Here is a 23,638-nt window from a genome sequence, read left to right on the forward strand (position 1 = left end):
ACATCAGAAAATTAATTAAGTCTGGTATGAAAAAGAAAAAAGTTGAAGAAACTACATGTGACAGCGTTGAAACAAGACAAAAAATGCATCCTTTTCAGAGTTCCCTCAGCCAGAGCCATGAAAAGCTCCACCAGGTGGTGGGATTAACAGTACTTGAAATATGCTGTGGAGCTGAGTTTGCTCTCTCTCCTTTGCTTTTTAAAAGCAGGTTTCTGCTTCACTACGCTTTTGAAAATAGGTGCAAAAGATGTTCCAAGTAAAAATTTATTTCTACTATCATTTAATGGCACCATTTTCAACTCACTTGACATAAAAGAGGTTTTTATAACCAAGAAGAGGGAACTGCCATCTGCACGACCTTAATTTCCTCTCAAGCTGCTCCTAGTTTTACATAAACAAAAAAAGAAAATTGATAAGCACGTACCAAGACTTACATAAAATTATGTTTAGTTTGAAAAGCAACCTTCCTCAACTGAGAGGCCGTTACCATTAGCAGTATAATGAAGTTTGGAAGAAAAGCTGTAAAGAAGGTCTCAAGTTTGTTTCTGGCCAAGATGTGTAACAAATTCTTACAAACAGGGCAACTCGCTGTCTCCCCTGCAGAATCAGATTGTGCACCAAGAGAGTGAGCCAAAAGAATAAGTAGTACAATTTCTCTCTTCTTTTGCACTTTCAGAGACAATGCTTCTAGACACTGCTAAGCAAAAAGGTAAAATAAATGTGTATTAGCAGAACTGTAGTTTAAAAACTTCGTGGTAACTTCAAAGCTGATTTGGCAGAACCATAGACTGGGACTTTGTTGAGGCACAGGTCCCTTAAACCTCCTGACACAGTAATGTTACTCTATAGCAGCACCAAAACAGAGTAAATGAAGTGAGAAATTAGCAGAGGAACAGAACACCAAGTTCACCACAGACCTGTGCCCGGACTGTGTTGTTTCCAGGATAATCAAGAAAACACACGCTATTAACTAATAAACAAATTCATTCTTTTTATTCACATCCAACCATCTCCTTCACCCCCCGGACATGTGCTCGAGCAGATTAGAAACTGTCAGGCTCCCAGATAGGTCCAGAAAGGACCTTAAGCACAGCCGTGCCCTGCAGATAACATCCTGCCTCTGCTGAAAGCAGGAAAGGGAGCCCAGGGCCACCCCCAACTTCTGACACCAGAGCAGCTCTGTGGAGGCATTGGGCACAGTGGGCAGAGCACTGCCAGCTCTGCACTGGGACACAAAAATTGAGGAGGGCTGAACACACTGTCTTGTGGAAGGTGCTGGCTGCCATGGGTGGCACAGGATGCTGTGGGTGTGACAAGCCAAGTGTTTCCAAGCAGATGCTTCACACAGAGCCACCCCTCCAGCCGAAGCTGTGTAAATAATGTACCGGAGAAGCGTGCTGCTAATTGAGTACCTCCCGAAATGCCAAGAGGCAGGAAGACTCCAGTTAAAGGCAACTCTTCATTTTAACTTGTGTCACTGAAGAGCACTAAAGTAAATGAACTCCTGAGGACAAGATCAAAGTAGAATAAGAGACTCTTTTTTTATATCCTTGAATCTCCTGTCCCTTTTGTACACTGAAATTTAATTTCCTTTTCAAAGAGAGCTTTTGGAGCTTATGAAAATTGACCCAAAAGATTACAAGGGCTTTGTCACCCTTCCAATCTCTCTGAAAGATCCATAATTAGGGAGGTTTTTCCTTCAACATATGTGCCCAGCAGACAAATATATAATTCAGACTTACAATTGCATGAAACAGTTATTTCAGTATATTAGATACATACAAGCCCAAACATCACAAAGAGTTGAAAAATCTTGTGTGCTTCAAACGAGTAAATATGCATCCAGGCTTTTTTTTTTTTAACTGGCTTGTTTTCATTTGTGCCAAGGCTACACACAATCACACTAAGGACCTGGGACAGATGTTTGCTACTAGGATAAATATACCAAGTACAATAAAAACAAACGGCTGACCTCGAGGAGTAGTTATTTATGCTCCTCTAGAAATTAATTCTGCAAGGAGGAATGTGCGAGCGGATACCTAAGACAGCTATTCTGCTTTTTGCCCTCTAACGGAGTAACCCCGGCTTTACTCCTCCGGCACACAGCCTTCCCGGGGGAGACAGCAGTAACACGAACCAGCCAGGGTGCAGGTCTGCGCCGGGCAGGACCGGTCCCTGGGGCAGCTGGAGGGGGTTCCCCGGCGCTGTCGCCCCCCGAGCATCGCCCGAAGGTGGCCCCTTCCTCCGGAGCCCACCCCGGCACCCGCCGCCTCCCCTCTGCCTCCCTCCAGTGGGGAAATCCCGGCTGGATGGGGAGAAGCCTCCCCGCTCCGGAGCGCCGGGGGATGCTGCGAGCAGCGCCGCGGCCGCCCCTGCTTCTAAATCACAGAAATAATTTTTTCAAAAACCCCAACAACTCAACAGCCGAGTGAGGAGGCTGGGAGGCTCCCACCGCGCCTTCTGCAGCAGCGGGGAGCGGGGGATTCGCAGGTAAGCGGGGAGGAAGGCAGGGAGGGAGGGACGGCGTCCCGCGGTACTCACGGTGAGGTGCGGGGGGCCGGCGGGCGGCCGAGCCCCATGGCCGGGGGGACGGACGGACGGACGGACGGACGGACGGACGCTGCTGTGGCTGCCGCCGCGCTGTCTGCGTGTCTGGCTGTCTGTGTGTCTGTCCGTCTGGGTGCCGGCCCTACCCGCCGAGCCGCTCCGGGCGCCCCGTCCCTCCCCTCGCTCCCTCCCCGGCGCTTCCTGCCCGCTCATATAGCGCGCCCTCGGCCACGTGGACGGCGCGGGGCCCCGCCGGCTCCTCCTCGGGGCCGGGCCGGGAGGGGCGGACCCCCCACCACCACCCCCTCATCCCCTCCCCTCATCATCACCCCCATCTCACCCCCCCATCAAGCCCATCTCACTCCCCAAACACCACCCCCCCATCACTGCCCCTATCACTGCCCCCATCACTGCCCCCATCCCGCTTCCGTCGCCTCCCCCCGGCCGCTGTGCAGAGTAAAGGTGCGATGCGAACCCGGACTCGCCCCGAGCGCCCTCGGGGTGTGCAGGGTAAAGGTGCGATGCGAACCCGGACTCGCCCCGGGATGAAATCCGGCTCTCGTCGGGTCCTCCCTAGAGAGTCACCTCCCAGGAATGTCTGTGTTCGCCAAACTGCTGTGTCTGAAATTGGGCTGCGTGGATCGCAAAGGTGATCGCGGCAGGGAAAGTGGAAAGAAATTCGGCGCTTCTCAGGGCAGAAAACCTATGTGGCATCGCGAATAAAAATAGCATATAGTCGATATTCACAGTGTCATAGAATGGTTTAGGTTGGAAGGGACCTTAAGGATAATCTGGTTTCGACCCCCCTGCTATGGACAGGACACCTTGTATTAGACCAGGTTGCTCAGAGCTCCGTCCAGCCTGGGCTTGAACGCTTTGACGGATGGGTCATCTGCAACTGGTCTGGGCAACCTGGTCCCGTGTCTCACCACCCTCACAGGAAAGAATGTCTTCCAAATATCTACTTTAACCTACTCTCTTTCATTTTAAAGCCATTCCCCCCTTGTTCTATCACTACATTCCCTTGGGAAAACAAACAAACAAACAAACATTTCCAGCTTTCTTGCAGCCCCTGTAGATACTGAAAGGTGCTATAAGGTCTCCCCTGTGACTTCTTTTCTCTGGGCTGAACAACCCCCACCCTTAGCCTGTTTTTACAGGAGAGGTACTTCAGCCCTCTAATTTCTGTCCAGCATCAGACATTTTTAAGGTGACCATAAAAAAACGTAGAATTAAAAAAGAAAGCAGCATCATTAAATAATTCCCCAGGCAGATACATTGAAGTGATAAAGCGCCTGCTAAAACTATTTAACAACATAATGCTGGCTTTTTTAGTGTCGATGTGTAAAGACTGGAGCCATGAGATGTGTAAAGACTGGGGCCATGACTAGAAGTGGGGGGATTGTAGCACCTCCAAAGAAGCAAATGATCTCTGATCTTCTCTCCTCCACCCTTCCGTAGGCAGGCAAATATGCACAGTGAACATGTACAGCACATATCAGAGGGGAGAATGCATTCCTGAGCTCTGAAAAACATGTTCTGTAATGCTGGACAGCCGGTGCACAACTCCCTTTGTGAAGCAGATGAGTTTACAGGTGATTAATTTAGTTAATGAAACTGCCCACATTGTTGGGTTCTTAAATCCAGCGCCAGGTACTTCCAGTGGAAACTGTAACGTGCTATGTAGGAGCTGTAATTCATCAATCACCACCGAGCTTGTTTCCATAGAGTTATGTTAGTAAAAGCTTAAGTGTGGATTTACACTGGTGTCACATCATGTACAGCGCTGTGCAGACATTTGCATGCGGGTCAGAGCACCTGTGACAGCCTGAGCTCTCTACTTAGGGAGCATAAGCCCAAACAAGCCCTTCAAGGGACTCACCCCATCACTAAATCCTGCCTCTGGATCCTGAAGAGCAGCATAGTGTTATATCCTTCATAAACAGAGTTTGGAAGGGATTTAATCTACAGTAATGAGCATTAAAAAAAAAGAAAAGTGCACATTAGTCTTCTTTTACGAGGAATGTATCAATACAAGGAATTATTGTGTGGTGGAAACAGTCTATTAAATAGCTGTTCAGTGCTTTTTCCCAGGAGCTGCTTGACACTTTGCTGGAGGTGGGATGAGGAGCTCCAATTTGATCGTCTGCTAGTGTCACTGTTACCTTTTTGCCTTGACACTCTCCTACTTTCAGGCAAATTGGTTGAATTTGGTGCTTCATTTGCTTCACAATAATAGTGAGTGACTGGGACTGTTTACAAAAAAGAATCTCTGGGGAACAGCTCACCAGTAATAGGGTTGTGCATCAGGTTTGGGGATTTCTGCCAAGCATTTCTGCAGGGAGGGACGGAGTGAGAAAGTGATGAGAAAGAACAGTCTGAGCAGTCTGCATTTCACTACCTGTTGTACCACACCTGGTCTGTCCATGAGCTCAAAAAAACCCAGCAATGAATCTAGTAAAACAGCTGATTTATCATCATACGACATACAAAGTTTTACTAGGTTGGATCAAGGAAAGCTTAACCCAGCAGCCAAGAATGTCCTAATTATTAATAGTTAATCAAGCTGACACTGGCACAGGTTGCCCAGAGAAGCTGTGCATGCCCCATCCCTGGTACTGTTCAAGGCTGGGCTGGATGGGGCTTTGAGCAACCTGGGATAGTGGAAGGTGTCCCTGACCATGGCAGGGGGATTGAGATGAGATGATCTTTGAGTTCCCTTCCAACCTAAACTATTCTATGATTCTGTGACTGAAGAAAGAGAGTGAGAGATATTTTTTTCTGTGTTTTCAGTCCCATCTCTGCACCATTTCTCTGGAGCACACAAGAGATAGGATATGGTTCACCTCTCCAGCCACACCAACCTTGGTCACAAGTTGCAAGGAGGAGATATGGAAGAGAGCTCTGCAGTGGCTGGGTTTGCTCAGAAAGGCTCCTTTCTATAAATCAAGGCAGAAGAGGAGTGTGTTTGCCCCAGAGATACTTCAGGGAGGCATGACACAGTAACAGGGGTGTAATGTGGTGCAGAGCATGGAGAAGATCCGCAGATCTCTGCCAGCACCTGGCTGAGCCAAGAGCAGAGAACAAGACCAAATCCACCTGAAACAGCAACTGTGGAGCCTATTTCTCCTTTTTATATCACTGTTACACTCACTTAATTCCCTCAGATGCTCTCAACTTCCCTGATGCACCTCAAGGAGCGTGGAGGTAACAAGTGCTCTCTGATAATGCCATCAAAATTACAGCAGGGTCCAACCCAGCGTGCTGGATCTGATCCTCTCATGCTGTAGCATTTCACTAGCAAGTGTCATTTAGATGGTTTTGGGAAAGAATCCAGGATTTGTTTCACAGACAGTATTTCCTCAACAGCTCAGTGAATATGGAATATTTTCAACTAACCATGCAAATCTTGCTTGTCATCTTATGTAGAGAAACTATATCTGTTCTAAAGTCTGGGCCAGGGCTTTCACTGCTGATGGGGGATAGTTATGCAGACTTCAAAGGAGCTGTATCAGCTTTTACCAAGTGGGGAGCTAGACCTTTATTCATATTTTAAAATTCAGAAACTGTGCCTAGGTAAAGCATTTTTCTCTATATTTTTAAGTAGCCAGTTTTTTTATTTTATAGCTGTTCCCTCAGTGGCAGGATTGTTTCGCAGTAGTCAATGTTTAAAGGCCCTTCAAGGCTGAAGGAATTAAAAATGAATAATTTAAAGCTGGTCTATGATGCATAATTTTTAACATATGTTTTACAGACCATGTGGAACACTTTTTGACTTGTCAGTAGATATTTTACAAACATGCTGTGCTGGAACCAAAACCTTTTTTATTTAAGAGTTAGATTTGAGCCCTCCTATGCTTCAACACAGCAGCATGCTGGAGTCTGCAAGCCATAACACGGAAACCATTATCACCAGCACTGATCAGAAAAGAGGAGGAATGAAGCAACTGCAGAACTTTTTTTCTCTTACACACACTGTAAACCCCATGTGGGGAGAACTGGATCTGCCATTTTAAGAAGCCTCATCCCAAGGCAGGGGTAGAGGAGCTGTGATTTGTTTGCTCTGAGGTTCCAAAAGGGATGGACCTATGTGGTGCTGGAGAAGGAAACATGAAGCATGTTGTCTTTGGGTTATTTTTTGAAGGATGGCTGGAGTATTTTTTTTGCCAATCTCCTGTTAAGTCCCTAAATATTGTGCTAGGAACACTATCTGAATAATTCTGACAGTTTTAATAGGCAAAGCTAATTGCTGGTGAATAACAACCTTTTATGGATTTCATTTCTTGTCCCTTTCTGACTGCTTGCAACAAGAAAGGGAGGAGACATCTACCCTGCAGATGCTCAAAGGCAGCCTTAGTTTCAACCTTGTTGACTGGTTCTCACACTCTTCCTTGTTTTCCTGGATTGTCCAGATTTTCATTTTTATTTTAAAGTTACTCCATATTTGTAGCTAAAAATAAATTGGTTTGGTTATTTCAAAATCTTCTTGGGCCCAAACCAAATTTCAAGTGTTTCACAAAGCTGTAAATGAGGCAGTGAACTGGGGAAGGGAAGATTTGGGCTCATGTGTGCTCCCCCCTCATTAGCTCTCCCTTCAGTTCATAATCCATCATCTTTCAAACAAGCCAATTGCCATTGTGTCTAGAAGTTAAAATAGAAAATCAGCATTTGGCATGTACACAGTTGCCAAGAAGCTATTTCTCCTCGCCTATGTAAATAAATTGTCGTTCAAAAATGGTTGGCTTGCTCTAAAAGATATTCTAAGTGCTACCACTGCACTGTGCTCCCAGTGGGAGGCAAGAGGAGAGGATCCAGGAGTGTGCCCCCATCCCCAGCTTCTCCCACTCATTCCGTTGAATGGGACTGTTCTTTGCACTGGCCAAAATGCCACTGGATAGTTCCTGTCCCAGTGAACAGAGCAGGGGTGATTACTGACCTTGCTGGCTATGCCCCCAGGTCAGGACCAAGCTCCACACAGGTGGTTCCCTTTAAAAGGGATTTACTGGTAATCTATATATTTAGATTAGCTACTGATTTGTGTTTATTTTACACCATACAGAACACACCTATTGATCAGTATGACTTGACATGAAAGAGATTAAATACTTCTGAACTTTATAGATACGAATCTAAGAAGATTGACCACAGACAGACTGTGCACAATTTATTTGTTCTGACTGGCAGAAGAGACAGATGGTCTATGTACATATGACAGGTGATATATGTATACCTACCTAACCTCCACTGAAGAGGTTCATCATGTTCTGTGTTCAAATGTGTAAGAGTCACTGCCCTTATTTTGTATAACTTGCAATAGTAACACTTGATACACCGTTCTAACAGACTTGATAAGGCTGTTTGGTGGCTGTAGACTTTGCCATAGTGACACACAGCTTTATCATGTCTGGCTTGGTCTTCTCATTTTTATTTTTTTTTTGGAAACCACACCCCACACTTCTGACAGATATCACAGAGTCTTCCTTGTTCCAGAGTCTTCTAAAAGCAAGTGGTAAGAGTGCTGGTTTAAAGCAGGCTTTTAGATGCCATCCTCAGCCTCCATGCTTCACACAGCCAGGCTCTGGCACTGAGGTGCATTAAGAGCAAAGAGAAGAGAAACAATAAACATCCCTGCTTGCTCTTGGAATTTAAATGGTGAGGAGTTGCAAGAGCTCAGTGGTACTGACACACAGTCAGTGGTGTCAGCCTCTGTTTCGCAGGACCAGGGTGCAGGCCCACATCAGAGACAGCTGTGACATCAGAGAAAGATTTCTTATGAAGCCAAACTATCACACAGAGAAGTGTTTTTACCTGCTAGGACTCATTAGTGCTGTATACAGGAGCATTGGCTATGGGTAAAGGTTGTGATTTGGTACAATCTGCTCTCAATAAATGTCTGTGAAAGTCAGAGAAACCTTTCAGTATTGCAGCATGTAAAAACACACAGTAAACACCAAAAGCCAGATTTGCAGAAATATTCAGCAAATCTGGAGCTCCCACAAACACATAAAAACCTCTCTGTGCTATGAAATACTTCTTCGCTTTTGTACTCTTGGATAAATGCAAGTTTTGCTATAAGGAGAGTACAAAGCCTGAGAGGAATACTAAACACTTAAAAAAATTTTAAAAGGCACTGATGGGATATGATAATAGAAAAAAACATAACACAGGTAGGGAGTGGAATCACCATCTTTGAAAGTGTTCAAGAAACAAGATAATATGGCACTTATGGCTTAGTGGGCAGAGTCAAAGGTTGGACTTGATGATTCCAGAGGTCTTTTCCAACCTAAATGATTCTATGATTCTACCTCTGTCAGGATACAGGAAGATTAAAATACAAAACCAGCTGGCCATACATATTTTACTGCAGAAGGCAGAAATGTCGTAAGCACCTAAAACAATGATTCTATGATTCTACCTCTGTCAGGATACAGGAAGATTAAAATAATACAAAAGCAATTGGCCATAAATATTTTACTGCAGAAGGAAGACATGTCATAAGCACCTAAAATGAGGATAAAGGTAAGCAGCTACATGGCAAAGAGAGGCAGCCATGTGGACTTTGTGTTTCACAGATTGAACACATGTAGCACATTCAATATCTCCAATATAAATGACCCTTCTTTGCAGTTCAGATGTCACCTACAGAACATCACAGAAGTAAAATAAACCTAATTTACCTTTGGCCATCTGGATCTCACAATGCCTTGAGTACCATCTATTCCCAAGCACAGACTTGAAAATATGTGCATTAAGTGATTGGGAAGTTATTAGCATAATGTAATTTTATTTCATTTCACTTGTCCCCAGGACAGTCAGGAATAAACCAGAAGGTGAAATTAGACCCAGAAAATAAATGTTGTTGATTAGGTTGAAGTGTTTATTAGGCTTCTGTTTGAATTTCCAGCCCACAAGAAGAATGGCAAGCAAAGCCTGTTAAAGACACATTTTGACAAGAACGCATTTTTCTGTGGATCCAACAAAATAAATATAGTAACACAGAAGAACCTTTTAAAAGTCAGGCTTATGTGCTTGTCTGATCAGCACCAGCTAACAGTTTCATCTCTCCTGAATGTCACAGAAGCACACGAGCTGTGCCACCATGCAGTTTTCAAATTCTTTTCCTCAAAGGACATCACACACATACCAGGGGCTGTACATTCTGTATTCACTTAAACACAAATAACACAAAATAGTAATTGCAGGTGGACTTCATTCCCAGAGAAAATTGTGAATAAAACACTGAAGCACACCTGGCAGATGTTACTCATGCAGCTTAATTTGGTATGGGTAGGCATTTATTTTGAATGGTAGAAAAGCAATATGATAACACAGGTAGGATAAAAAAGTTTGTATGTTTTTGCTAGATATATAGGTTAAAATAACTTTTCAGTCCATTCCAGCTACTGAGATAGGCTGGGAAGGAATAAATGGTATGAGCAGAATCCCTCCAAGGAGGGATGGTGAGTGTTTTGCAGGGATAATTCTGAAATTCTGCTGTTAACCCACAGCTTGGAGCTCAGTGCAGGACAGACCAGCTGAAACGCTTCTAAAGAAAAAAAAACGTAAAGATGTTTAGAAATCAATACCCCAGAGGTTGCCTAGAAAATATCTGTGTCACATTATTTGTGTGTGCAAAAGCTAGCAGAATGCCTCACTAAAGCAGCACTAAGTCACCTGCAATGCTGTTTTAGATGTGATATTAACAAATCAATGTTTAGAGAAAATCTTGTCATCACAGGTCACTTTGGAGTACACTTTCTTGATGGCAGAAGACTGAAGTTGCGTAAACTAAGGAATTTAATGATTACATACGAGATCTGGACAAAAGATTTCAAAGACTTGAAAATGGTCTTAGTGGAAACCAGATGGGTGCTGGATTCAGAGTATAGCCTACATCTAAGAAATAGGAAATAAAAAAAGATTTAGAAAACCAGGGAGCAATTAATCTAAGCTTAATACAGTGTGATTTCTTAAAGTAAATCTAGAAGGAAAAAAAAAATTATCATCCGGAAATAAATACAAAGTAGGATAAAAGGCAAATCTATATTTATCAGAGAGACAATAAAAAAGATTACCTTGTGCATTTATTGAGACAAGAAATTATTCTCAGGAAAAAATTAATATAATATATTGTGTTTACCTGGACTTAAGTAAAGCAGGAAAAAAGATAGCCAGATAAATGGCTGTTGTCTTGGGGGCAAAGGGTAGAACCAGACTGGTCGTGCAGAGTCCGTGTGTGCTAAGCATGGTGTATCCCAAGCACAAACACAGACTGCAGGATGAACAGAACTAAAGCAGCCTTGAGGAGAAGGACTTGGGGTGCTCATGGATGGGAAGCTGAACATGACCCAGCAATGTGCCGGGATGCAGCCCAGGAACCAGACGTGTCCTGGGCTGCATCCAAAGCCCCGTGGGCAGCAGGTGAGGGAGTGGATTCTGCCCTTCTGCTCTGCTCTGCTCTGCTCTGCTCTGCTCTGGTGAGATCCCACCTGGGGTACTGCATCCAGCTCTGGGGTCCCCAATGTGAAAAGGATGTGGACCTACTGGAATTCCAGATAAGGCCTTGAGGATGATCAGAGAATTGGAGTACCACTCCTATGAAAACAGGCTGAGAGAGTTGGGGTTGTTCAGCCCAAATAAGAAAAGTCAATGAAACAGCCCCTTTGGGGACTTCAAGGAGCTACAAAAGAGCTGGAGAGGGACTTTTTCTAAAGTCATGTAGTGATAGGACAAGGGGAAATGGCTTTGAAATGAGACAAAGTAGATATAGACTGTGTACTGTAAATATTTTTTTTTTCCTGTGAGGGTGGTGAGGCACTGGAATAGGTTGTCCAGAGAAGTTGTGGATGCCCTGTCCCTGGAAGTGTTCAAGTCCAAGCTGAGTGGGAATCTGAGCAACCTAAACTAGAGAGAGGTTTCCCTGATCATGTCAGGTGGGTTGGAATAATATGATCTTCCAGCCCAATCCAAACTATGGTTCTATGAAGGAGCAGACAGAACCTTTGGTGCTTTTAGCAAAAGTGGATTCAAAATAGCTTCCTAAGGATACATGGGAACATTTCCCAATCTCCTACAACCCCATTGGATTGGACCCCTACCCCCCACTGGCTTTCTCCTAATGCTGAACTGCTCACCTTCACTGCTGCAGCAGCCCAATTGATGTACAAGGCTGTGCCTGCAGCCAGGGTGCAGAAAGAGACCCCTGGAGCAAGGTTCACGTCCAGTATAGTTCAAAGTTCTGCACAGCACACCTCCATGAGCAAGTGCTGCACAGCACACCTACACAAGGCGGGCTGCAATGTCACCCAAGATAGGTGCATCCACTGCTCAGGAAGAGAAGGCATCCAAATAAAGCCCAGAACAGAACCATGGAATCATTCATATTGGAAACTCTCCTAGATTTGTGTAGAAGGAGTAACCTGGACTGAGAGATTAACTGCTGGAAAGCAGTTAATTTGAGGGAGATGTCAAGATGTCCTTTTGGGCAAGGTAACTGAGTGAACCTCACCCTTAGAAATTACAAAACAATCTGCCTTGGGATAAGAGCTCTTTACTTGCTTCCAGTGTAGGAGGGGAAAGATTGTGATGTACATGATGATTTTAAGCTGCTGGCAGGATGAAGCCCTGAAATGGGCGAATGAGATTTGCTCAACCTTGTAAAATGAAAGCTGTGGTGGGATCCTGTTGCTGTTGATTGATAGGGAAGTAAATGTCAGGGAAGGGAGGATGTATAGCAGATGAAGAAGAACAGAGTATCATGTGCAGGTGAAGGTATTCAGGCTGTAAATTAAAATAATGTTGGTAACCATGATATCAAAAGTCAAAAAGATGCAAGGATGAACAAATTCTCTGAAGTTTGCATATGGGGCTTGATGCATTCCTGAAAAATATATTATATGGTTTCCTGTTTGAGAAAATAACCTGCCTTAATACATTAGACCCACACTTCCTTACATAAAGAACAGTAGCTTCCTGTTTCTACAAAACTATTTCTTGTTTTACAGCACGGAGAATGTGCAAAGCAAGAAACAATGCGTAAAGACATGAGGACATAGCCCAGTGCATGCATCACCTCCCAGCTGCCCCTGTGATGCTCTAACTCTGCTTCACAAAGGAGTCAGAGGAGCTCACATGAGGCAATTGAACATGTTCTACTGAATTCTCTAAGATCTAAACTGAGCCAGCAATGCAGAGCTCAGGGCAAATATTTCTCGTTATCTCAGAAACCAGGTGGTTATGGACGCCAGTACCACCTGGAGGGGGCTGAACAGACCCAACCCCTCTAACCTACATTTGTCATACGGGGGTAAGTACAAGACTGAAGAACCATTGATTCTGGGGGCAGCAGCTCAGGTGACTTACTCTGTTTGGCTTGCAAAATTGCTCCTGCCTTTGCAGATGAAATGTTTGTGCTCACTGCCGTGGCTGTGTAGAATGCAGTTATTTTTGAAAAGTATTATCTCTTCTCTAAAGATGAAAGAACCTACTGTATTTCTATGTGTTTATTTATTTCCCCTGCAGAACAGAGGAGAAGACTGTTAGATATAGAAAAGTATGCAGGTTTTAAAACAAATTTAAGACAGGGACCAGCCAGACGTTCTGAAGTAATCTGATCTGGTCTGATTTATTGAGCAACACAGTTTTATTCAGTTTAATAGGTTTATTTGTTCAATCCATATTAAGTGGAACTGGAGCACTGATGTTTCATAAAGACATTGGAGGCTCCCAGAGATCAAGAATCCGCCTTTTCTACTGTTGAGCAGTGGCTTCTTTCATTCATTGTACTAAGCCGTTCACTTTGTATTTTCCTTGCATGTATCTGGCTTCAGCCTACACCTGTTAATTCCTGTTTCTGTCTGCTGTTAACAATGCCCATTGGGAACAAAACTGTCTTTACATGAAGGTCTCCTTGATATGTTAGCATTGCAACCTGCTTCTGATGAATTAAGTAGATGGAACTTTTTTGGTCTCTCACATGGATCTCTGTGGCCAGATGTGCACTTCTACCCAACAGATGACTTTACAGCACTAGTCACCATCCCCTTGGAGTCAGCTCAGAGCAATGAGCCCTTTCACAGCGAGAGTTCATCTCATCCCAGAGTGAATCTTTAAACCAGACTGGATAAATGTCCCTCACAGCATTCCTATTTCTCTAGCAATAGTCAAGGAACTCTGTGCTGGCTACTTCTCATATCACAGCCTGCATTACAGACTTCTGTATTTAGGCAAGATGAGTCTGACTTTTGGACTAAGGCATTTTCCCAGGTTTGAATCATTTCCTTGGCATCCTCCTCTGCACATCACACTGATGAGGCTTTGCAGATCTCCAGCAGATGCATGGTGTCATTGCCTATGCATGAGAGGACTCACTCTCAAGTGCTGGGGGTGCACACAGGGGCAGCTCACTGAAAATCTGGTTAGGGACATAGAGCTGTATTTCAATACTTATGCAGTCCACAGTCTGTGCTTGTTATTGATCGTACCCTTTTAATGAGTTGCATGTGGCTCAGATGAGAAAATGCCTTAGTAATTGTGGTCCCCTGGAAAAAGAGCAGATTATGTAACTATTGATCTTAATATTTTTGTTCTGTAACTATTTCCCCTTTTTCTGATACTAAAAAGCGTTGCTGCATCACATGTTTCAGCTCCTTCCATCCAGCTTGGTTTAGCCATTAGCCATTCAGCTATATCTACTTGTACCAGGCTGAGCCAATAGCCCTGCCAGACAGCTGCCAGGTGTTTTATTGTTAAATAAATTCTTACATCTGTCAAGTTATAAAGCAGAAATTCATTCTTGATAGCTTTTCTTTCCTCTGTCACTTGAATAAAACATGCTAAGAATTACACACTCTCTGCAACAAATGCCAAAACATTTGTGTATCTCAGCAGGTTCCCTTTAATTCATACAAAGTTACAAAGTGTGTTAAGTGTTGGGATGTTGACCATTAATCCATTGTGGCTTATTAGGTCTGAAGGAAAGAAGTGTAATGAAAATCCTTTATCCTTGCCCAGCATCTTATCTCTGTGTTAAGAAAGGCTGGTTGGAATGTTCTCACCTGATAAATATGATTGATATATTTATATGTTGCCTACTTGCATGGGTGGCATGTAGGGCTGAGGGGGAACTTCCAGCCTTTCTGGCTGGGAGAAATAAGAAGTTTTCCCAAGAGAATCCTGCTGTTCCTTATGGAGGTCTTCCACCAAAAGCTGCAAGAGCAGTTCAGGTGAGTCCTATCTCCATCTGTTTGCCTCACCCCTCTGTTTTGCCCGTTCTCTCTCCATCCCTGTGTTCTTCCCCCCGTTCACTTACTAGCTCTGATTGCAGATACTTCCAGGAAAATGAACAGCACTTTTGGACAAATGTTGCCATTTTTACTTAGCTCTGTGTCCCCACAGATGTTCAGGCCATCCTAGAGCCAAGTTTCAGCCAACACTTGCTCTGTCATCTGAACATCTACCTCCTCTTTACGCATGAACTGGTCTGATACAGATAATGAAAGCAAATTCATGGTGACATTTATTACTTTGTCTTATCACTTGTTCTTATCATGTTCTACTGGGACAGGAAGAATGAATTGCAGCAGAGAAATTCCCCTCAAAAAAGACATTTCTTTTTGAATTTTGCTGTACACTATTGCAGTCAGTGAGCCTAGATGTGCAGGTGAGATCACACCACTCCCCTGCAGCTCCACATTGCTCTAAAAGTGATTTGTATCAATTTACTTTTAGTTGGTAGGAATCAAATTCAGTTAAATCAATATAATGTGGGCTTGTATTGGTTTGAGAAGGTTGACACAATGTGTTGTGCTGGTTTAAATAATCATTTTCAAGATCTTTGGAAGCTGTAGTTAAAAAACAGCACAGAAGCCAGTTTGAGAGCTCCAGATAAACTGAGTATTTTTAGTGGTGGATCATTGCAGGGGTAGTAAAGTCTAGGCAAAAGTGAAGATCTTGTGGGATAAATGTGAAAGTGTTAAAAACATGAAACAATTCACTAAGAATTCAAACCATGTCTGGCATTTTGAAACTAATCTTTACTTAGCTCATGTAATCCTGCTTTAAAAAAATAGATGTAATTTGTTCATTTCTTCACTTTTTCCTACTTTTTATATCAGAAAATGTTGATGATTGTCTGTTCACAGAAAATCATACAAACCCTGTGACAATTGGAATGATGTTTCCTTGAGGATAGGGGAATTTATAGAAAGAATCATTGCTTCATGTGGGAACAATCAAGCACTTTTTGGAGGCATCTTTGTTGCTTAATTTCTTTGTGCCAGTACCTTGATTTGTTTCTCAAATTTAACAAAGAAGAGTATGAAGCAACAAAAAAAATTCTAAAATTACAATGCAACCATATGGAAATATTAAGTTAAAGAAGTCTAAGCACTTAAACCAACTGTTCAGGGTATTTTACTCTTAATGTGCTTACATAAATCACATTAGTTTTTATGAGAGTTATTTTTCAAATTTATAGACTTTTTCAGATGGATCTTCATCTCCCAAGGTAGCATACTCAGAGGCTGAGTGTGTTTCTGCAAGTTAAAGTCTGTGGAATTCAAAGTTTAACTCTGACACTGGATTTGTGGATGTTATTGCATAAGCAAGTTATTCATGGACTTTTGGAAATAGCTTTTACTTTTTAGTGCTCAGTTTTAGAAAGCTGAATTGTCATTTATGAATACCCAGCATTCAAATTATGGATGTAACAAGCAATATTTGTGTGGCAGTTCTAGAACTGATCTGTGCTAAGGCTTCATCCCTAAGAAAATTTGAAGGGGAGAGAAATCACTGCCACTATTTGAGCAAACAGTGAACAGAAGTGTTGCTGTTTCACTGAAATCCCCCATTTCTGGAAATAGCTTTTTTGAGGGTGTTTTGGTTTAACCCTGATAGTCAGCTCATCCCCTCATGTGGGATAGGGGAGAGAAGGGGAAGGGTAAAAGTGAGAAGATTCGTGGGTTGAGTTAAAAACAGTTTAACAGGTAAAGCAAAAACTGCATGCCCAAGCAAAGGAATTCATTCCCCATTTCAGGCAGGCAGGTGTTCAGCCATCCCCAGGAAAGCTGGGATCCATCTGCCTACCTGGGTAGACAAACACCATCACTCTGAATGTACTTCTTCCTTCTTCTCCTCCAGGTTATACACTGAGTGTGACCCCAAATGGTCTCCAATATCCCTTGGGTCAGTTTGGGTCAGCTGTCCCTGCTGTGTCCCCTCCCAGCTCCTTGTTCCCCTACAGCCTCCTCACTGGTGGGGTGGGGAGCAGAAAATCCCTGGACTCTATGAAAGCTCTCCTCAGCAGTAATGAAAATATTGGCTTTCAGAACAAATCCAAAACGCAGCAGCAGCATATGAGCTGCTATAAAGAAAGTTAACACTATCACAGGGAAAAAATATGCAAGGCAATATCTTAGGATTTAGAAAAATAATATTTCTAAATAATATTTCTAGCTTTGATTAATTATATTAACATTTATCTACTTAAATGTTTATATAATAATATTTAAATATAATGTAAATGTATTGTAATTGTATTTTAATTTATATATACACTATTTCTAATTTTGCTAGGAACATGTACTGAATGCACCCTGAAGGTTCAGAAACCAGAATGCAACCCAAAACATTCCAAAATGTATTACAATATTGAATATATTTTAACATTGATTTGGAGATTTGGGAATGATTCACCTGGTTTGAATTTTGCATTAATGTCAAAATCAATGAGGATCTCTTGAGTACATTTGGGAGCCATGTGGGCTGACTGGTAGCCCTGCAGGGAGTTCCCATGGAACAGGCAAGGTTCTATGCCTGCAGATCACAGCATACTGAAGATCTAAGGAGAGGCTTCAGATGCTCAGTTAGAAGTCAAGAAGCAGAAACCAGACAAAGCACAGGGTTCTAAGTACATCACACATCTGCAGCCCAAACAGATTTTGCCTTGGAGCTCTTGAATTCACCTTTAACCAACCTTTTTGCATGATTGCTTATGCAGATGTGAGGTATTTTGGAGTTACAACTTGCCTTACACTTCCTGTGTACAGCTCCAGGTTCACTGTATCCAATGAGAGACAGTGTCTGAAAAGTGAATCTAAATATATTTGTAAGGTGAAAGTTCATCACAACAAGGCAACGAATAAGCAGCACAAAGAGGGGAGGTGTGCTGCCAGCTAAACCTGCCTTTGGGATAGAGGGTGGGTCCTGATTCATATTTCACTCAGTGCTTAAGCATCTTTGAAGGCTGGTTTTAACACTGTCTCACCCCGGTGAGACTTGGAAACTTCTCAGAAAAAGGAAAATAGAGCTTCACCAGAAGGTCAAAGTGAACACCAAGGAGGTTTTGTCCCACCTTTGATGCTGGCAGTGACCCACACAAACACTCAGCTCCTTGCAGCCATGAGAGGGGGCCATGAACTTCTGCCCCTCAGCAGTGCTGAGGGATGGAACACCTCTGGAACCTGCTCCTCCAAGAGGATTGACTCCTTAGGGCTGTGTGTGAAGCCTTTTCTCTCGATTGAGAGACATCAACTAACAGCTTAACTTCTGAACAAGCTCAAGGCCTAATATGTGCCCTCTGAGGCAGCAGCCAGGCCAATTTTTGGGCCTAGAGGGTGTTAGTCCTAGCTAGGACATGAGAGCAGTGGGATGAGAGGATTTCCAGGCCAAATCCAAGCTCCTCCTCTACCATCTCCTTCTCGAGGGCAGTGGGGTTATCCATCCCTTGATATCTTTACCCAAGACAGAGTTTAGGCTGGCTCTGTGCCCTCCTAAAGGGACTCATGCTCAGGCAGGAGCCGTGTGCTTGACATGGGAAGCGCTGAGGAAACGCTGCTCTACCTCATGCAGGAGTTCAGCAGAGATGACCACAAAGGCTCCTGCTGGCCTTACAGCCACTATTTACCCTCTTTTGGCCTACATAATGCCTGCTAGCATCTAAGCCTTCACTGACTCAGGGATCCTCTGCCCTTAATTTCTCCAGCATCACACCCTTGAACAGCCTTACAACTGCTGCATCTGGGTTTTAATTACTTTTCTTGCTAGCTGTAGTCTAGTTCCTACACCTTCAAAAAAGAGCATTTCCATTGAATTTCTGACTGTCATGGCTATGAAGTGGGGTGAGTTGAACTGGCCAGTGAGCACAAAAAACATACCTACCCAACTCACTGGGTTGGTGGTGTGGACTGGTGATTGTGCACATCACAAGGAGACAATGTGGACATACAGAGATAAGGGGAGAGGCGTTGCATGATTACACAGGATGTCTTTTATCTTTGAGGTCAAGTCTGCTTCCTATTTATTTTGGGGAACATTTTATTGTCTTTGTTTACCTAAGGAGTCAAACAGAGTTGTTTGACTGCAAAAACTGCAGATTGGAAGTACATCCTGAATGAGGCAGTTATCTGGATTACATTTCAATGAGGCAAACCCCACTGCTGTGTTCTAGAGAAAAGAGCAAATTCCTTTCCCGTTTTAATGGCAGGTGACATCTGTACTGCCAAATGGTCTGTTCAATGAGCTTTTTAAAATAATCACCTCAGTGTAGCCCAGATCTCATTCCCCTCTCTTTTTCCTTTGGCTGCCATGGCCTGGGAAGGGCTGTGCTGTGCCAGAAGGGCAGCAGAATTACCGTACACAGTAACAGCAGCCAGATTCCTTCAGCTTAAATGGCATTAAAATAATTCTTTCCTTGCAAGAAAAACAAAGCAAGGAAGGCTAAGAGGAAAGCCTGTGTGAGGGAGCATGGCACGTTAAGCAGCTGTCCCTCTTCTGCAGAGGGAAGTTTCATAGGAGACAGTTCTCTTCAAAATGCAGAGGTGGGACAGAGCTGAAAGCTCAGATGCATCAGTGCCTGTCCCAGTGGGCTTGTTGTTGCAAAATAGCTGTGCTGCTGTAGACTGGTTAAAACAATCTGCAAATTTATTCTAAAGTTGTTGCCTTGATGTTGCTAGAGAACTTGATATGTTGAAACCTCTCTTTTTGCAGTGTTTCCACTTTCTCATGGTTCTCCCATCTCCAGGAAAGACCTTTGAAACTGATGCCTTAAGTTTTAGCTTTCATATTTTCCAGATTATGTAGTGCATTAGTATAGAACTCTGAACTTCATATAAAGTCTTAGCAAGTTCTTTTCACAGTTTTGCTAGACAAAACAATCCTTTTCCAGCCCAAGAACCAAGAACACCACTTCAGCTTCAGGCCCAAAAAGTACAAACAACAGAGAATTGAGGAGAGAAATTTGGGAGGATGTACCGCATAACCTGAAGCTGTAATTGGATAATTAACCCAGTATGTAAATGACCAAAACATAAAAGTGTGAAAACTCATGACCAGTTGTCCATCTTGGGTGTAGCCTTGGCTGAGCTCTTTTGCTGCCCAAGGTGTATCTTTTGAAGGCCTTTTTAATATATACCTACTTTATTCCTTTAACACTGTCTAGCCTCTGTTCTAGGTAACCTCTCAAGGCATCAAAACAGCTTGAGACACTCCTTTTTCACAATACCCATGGATGAGCATTTTGTCATCACAGGTCTCCAAGAAGAACTCTCTGCAGCTCACAGCCCCCTCCTTTCTCTGCATCAGGTGTTGGAGACCACCTGAAGAGCTTCAGACTCAGTGGGAACAGAAAGAACATTCAAAGATACAACTTTCCATAGAAAAGAGCTCAAATACATCCATGGATCTCAGTTGTGGTTTTTAAAGTTACTTAAGAAAATGGGAGCTTTGATTCCAAACTTCTTAGGCAAATAAATTCCCTTTATCCCTGAGTCTTCTTTTTTTTTTCCCCTTTTCTTTTCCCCCCCCCCTAATTTTACCAAAATTTCTGCATCTAGAGACAATGCAAAATCTACCCATAAATATGTTTCCAGCCTGGCAGTTCCTATTGTTCTGACACTGATTAGTGCTCCAAGCAGCAGGTAAGTCATCTGCCAGGAAGACTATGCAAGGAGCCCACTTCTCTTTCCTCCCCTGGGCACCACACAGCTGCAGGCAGGGTGCTTGGGTAATGACAGGGTACTTCTGCAAACAGCCAACTGTGAAGTGACACATTCCTGTCAGCGGAAAACTCTGCAGATGTTCTTTAATCTCTCAACAGAGCAAACATTTCTGTGCCACCCTAGCAGGGAAACCATCTTTGTTATAGCACATCTGAGCAACTTTGTTCTTTTCCAGAATATGTTACAGCACAACTTTGTGTGTCATGGGGAGCTGCACCCGGCAGACAAGCCTGCTGACTGAGACACTACTGGACACAGATTTATTCCTGAAGAAAAGGTTGAACAAGATAAAATCCTCATGGCAGCATAGAAGTATCCAAGGCTCCAGGGAACACAAACAAGCTGCAGAGTAAAGCCAGTCACCATCAACAGCTGAGTGGGTAATTCACAGCAAACCACAGCTTTGATTAAATGCACCCTTTTCCCAGCCACAGAAAAATTGTTAAAGCTCTTGGAAGTTCCCTACTTGCTTCTAGTAATTACCAATGGAGCTCTTTATGCAGAAGACCAGTGACAGAACTGTGCATCTGTGAAATGCCCTGAAGCCCTGGAAACAAAAGATGTCACAGCATTCAAGGTATTTCAGAGACCCTGAGGACCTTGTCACTGCATGAATTCCACCTGCTTTGAAAGTCTTGCCTTTTGCAGTCAAGAGAATAAGGCAGAATTGTCCTTATCTCCTGTCTCTAAAGGCAGGAGCCTGGCAAAATGAAAGCATCATGCACAGTACATGAGCAACAAGGCTGGGAGACACGAATTATGTCATTGTTTTCTTCATAAAGATTAAAGGTCATCTGTGCTTGTCCCCTCCATACATGGAGCACGCAGGGACGTGGAGACACCCAAACAAAGTCCATAGCTACTGCAGAGCCAATGTCTCTGTGTCAGTGATATCCACATTCCCTGATCACCCAGCCTTTCCTACACGTTGGCTTCCAGTCTGGTTGTGCTCTAGAGCCAGCACTCTTCAGGCACTGCAAGAACCAGCTCACACGTGGGTATGGATTTAGCCTAAGATAGTCAGGGAGCCCACATCACCATAGTAACTGCATGCTGTTGCATTAATTTCAGCAAATAAATGAAGCTTGTAAGTTCAAGGGGTATTTATGCAGAGCGGTGCAGGACCACACAGAGAAACTGCAACAGTCTTGAACGAGGCAGCCAGGCTTCCCTGGCTTCTTTATCCTGCTTTTCAGGAGGACTGATTATCTGGTTGGAAGATTCCATTAATACGATCAGCCTGCTTTCTGTACTTGATGTGGTGTTTTCAGACATGACTTGGATATATCTACGCAGCACAAGACTGAGCCATGTAGGACCAACCAGAAGTATGAAAAAGCTTCTACAGTAATGTGCACATTTTCTAAAATTGAAGTTGCTATAGAAAAATTTAGCAGGTTTGAGTATTCCCCTTCTGACTGGTGATGTTTGTTTAGGAGCTTTTACCTATTGATAAAGGTGGAATGAATTGTTCTTTATGAGGAAAGCAAGAACTTACCTGAGGCCAGCTAGGTTCCTCATTTTGTTGCCAAAAACCCACCCACTATTCTTAAAAAAATTAAACAAAAAATACTCACCAGGGCAAACACAGGTACAAAGTTCTGGTTCATACAAGCCAACTTAAAGCCAGCTTGGCTGGGAGGGGAGCAGTCAAGCACTCTGCTTGTTGGCCACTCTGACTGCCTAAACTCATCTGTGTCTGCAGGGTGTTGACTTCCCCTTTAATCACATGTTTGCAGAAGTGTTATAAAAAAGGAGAATCTGACTAATCCAGGAACTCTGGAGTAAGAAGGAAGACAAGCATTTTTATTGGGTCTGTCTGGGATTGAGTTCATTTTCCCATGGCAGCCCTAACGGTGCTCTGCTGGGCATTGATAGATGGAAAGGTGTTGGTTACACAGCAGTGTTTGACTCCTGCAGAGCAAAGCTGGCACAGCATCAGCACTGTCTGCCCAGAATCCCCCCATCAAGGGGCTAGGAGTGGGCAAGATCCCAGGAAGGGACACAAGCAGACCAGTAGACCCAAATTAACCACAGGAACATTCCATACCGTACAAAATCAGCTATAATATAAAAGATAAGAAAAGGAGGACAAAGAGGGTGCTTTTGTTATTTACAATATTTGCTGTCTGAAAAACTGCCACCCATGCAGAAGTCTGGCTTCCTGGGAAGTGGCTGAACATCCCTTGCTGGTGGGAAGTAGAGAATGCAATTATTTTTTGTCTCTTTGCTTCAGTGCATGTAAACTTTTGCTTTTGCTTTAGTAAATTGACTTATCCCAACCTATAAGTTATTTTCCATCTTATTTTCCCTCTGCTGAGAAGAGGGAGTGATAGAGTGGGCACCTGGTGTTCAGCCAAAGTCAACCCACTACAACATTGAAAAGAATGAAAATGAAGAGGAATATTGGCATAAATAATAAATATTCTGAAGATGGCAGAGGTTCCAGAGATGGGGCATCCACAACTTCTCTGGGCATCTTGTTCCAGTGCCTTACCACCCTCACAGGGAAGAATTTCTTCATAATATCTAATTTAACCTATTCTCCTTTAGTTTAAAGACATTGCTACATGTCCTATCTCCATCTGCCCATGGAAAAAGTTCCTCTCCAGCTCTCTCATCGGCCTCCTTTAGTTGCTGGTAGATGTTTTAATGTCCTTTGAGAGACTTCTCATACCCAGGCTAAATAGCCCCAACTATATCAGCCTCTTTATCCATAGCAGAGGTGCTTCAGGCCCTGATCTTCACCCTCAGAGCTCACTCCAATAAGTCCACACCCTGCTTCTGCTGGGGGCCCCAGAGCTGGATGCAGCACTGCAGGTGGGGTCTCACCAGAGCAGAGTAGAAGGGGAAAATCATCTCCCTTGACCTGTTGCCCACACTGCTTGGAATGCAGACCAGGGCACAGTTGGTTTCCTGGGCTGCCAGAGCACATTGCCAGGTCACCAAACCTTCCAGCAATCAACACAGCCAAGCCCTTCTCTTCTGGGCTGCTCTCAATCCATGCTTCTCCCAGCCTGTGTTTGTGCTTGGGATTGCCTTGACTCATGTGCAGGACCTTGTACTTGGCCTTGCTGGCCACTCAGCGTTGTCTT

At 43.6% G+C, this 23,638-nt stretch overlaps 1 protein-coding gene and 1 long non-coding RNA gene across 3 annotated transcripts in view; one reads left to right on the plus strand and one right to left on the minus strand.

The window, feature by feature from the left end:
* ST3GAL1 (ST3 beta-galactoside alpha-2,3-sialyltransferase 1) overlaps positions 1 to 2,855 on the minus strand; it is a 79,465-nt gene extending 76,610 nt beyond the window's left edge. For both annotated transcript variants that reach the window (XM_039715427.1, XM_039715426.1), the window contains exon 1: positions 2,542 to 2,855. The gene's annotated coding sequence lies outside the window, so the exon portion shown is untranslated. The remainder of the gene's footprint in view (positions 1 to 2,541) is intronic.
* Positions 1,017 to 22,817, plus strand: LOC120505165. The gene is made up of 4 exons (XR_005628173.1): positions 1,017 to 2,490; positions 5,341 to 5,754; positions 12,552 to 12,853; positions 20,719 to 22,817. It is a non-coding gene; the product is annotated as an uncharacterized LOC120505165 (long non-coding RNA).
* The last annotated feature ends 821 nt before the right edge of the window (positions 22,818 to 23,638 follow it).

Source organism: Passer montanus, unplaced genomic scaffold (assembly GCF_014805655.1).
Source record: "Passer montanus isolate IOZ18808 unplaced genomic scaffold, ASM1480565v1 scaffold33, whole genome shotgun sequence".
Classification (NCBI taxonomy): Eukaryota; Metazoa; Chordata; class Aves; order Passeriformes; family Passeridae; genus Passer; species Passer montanus.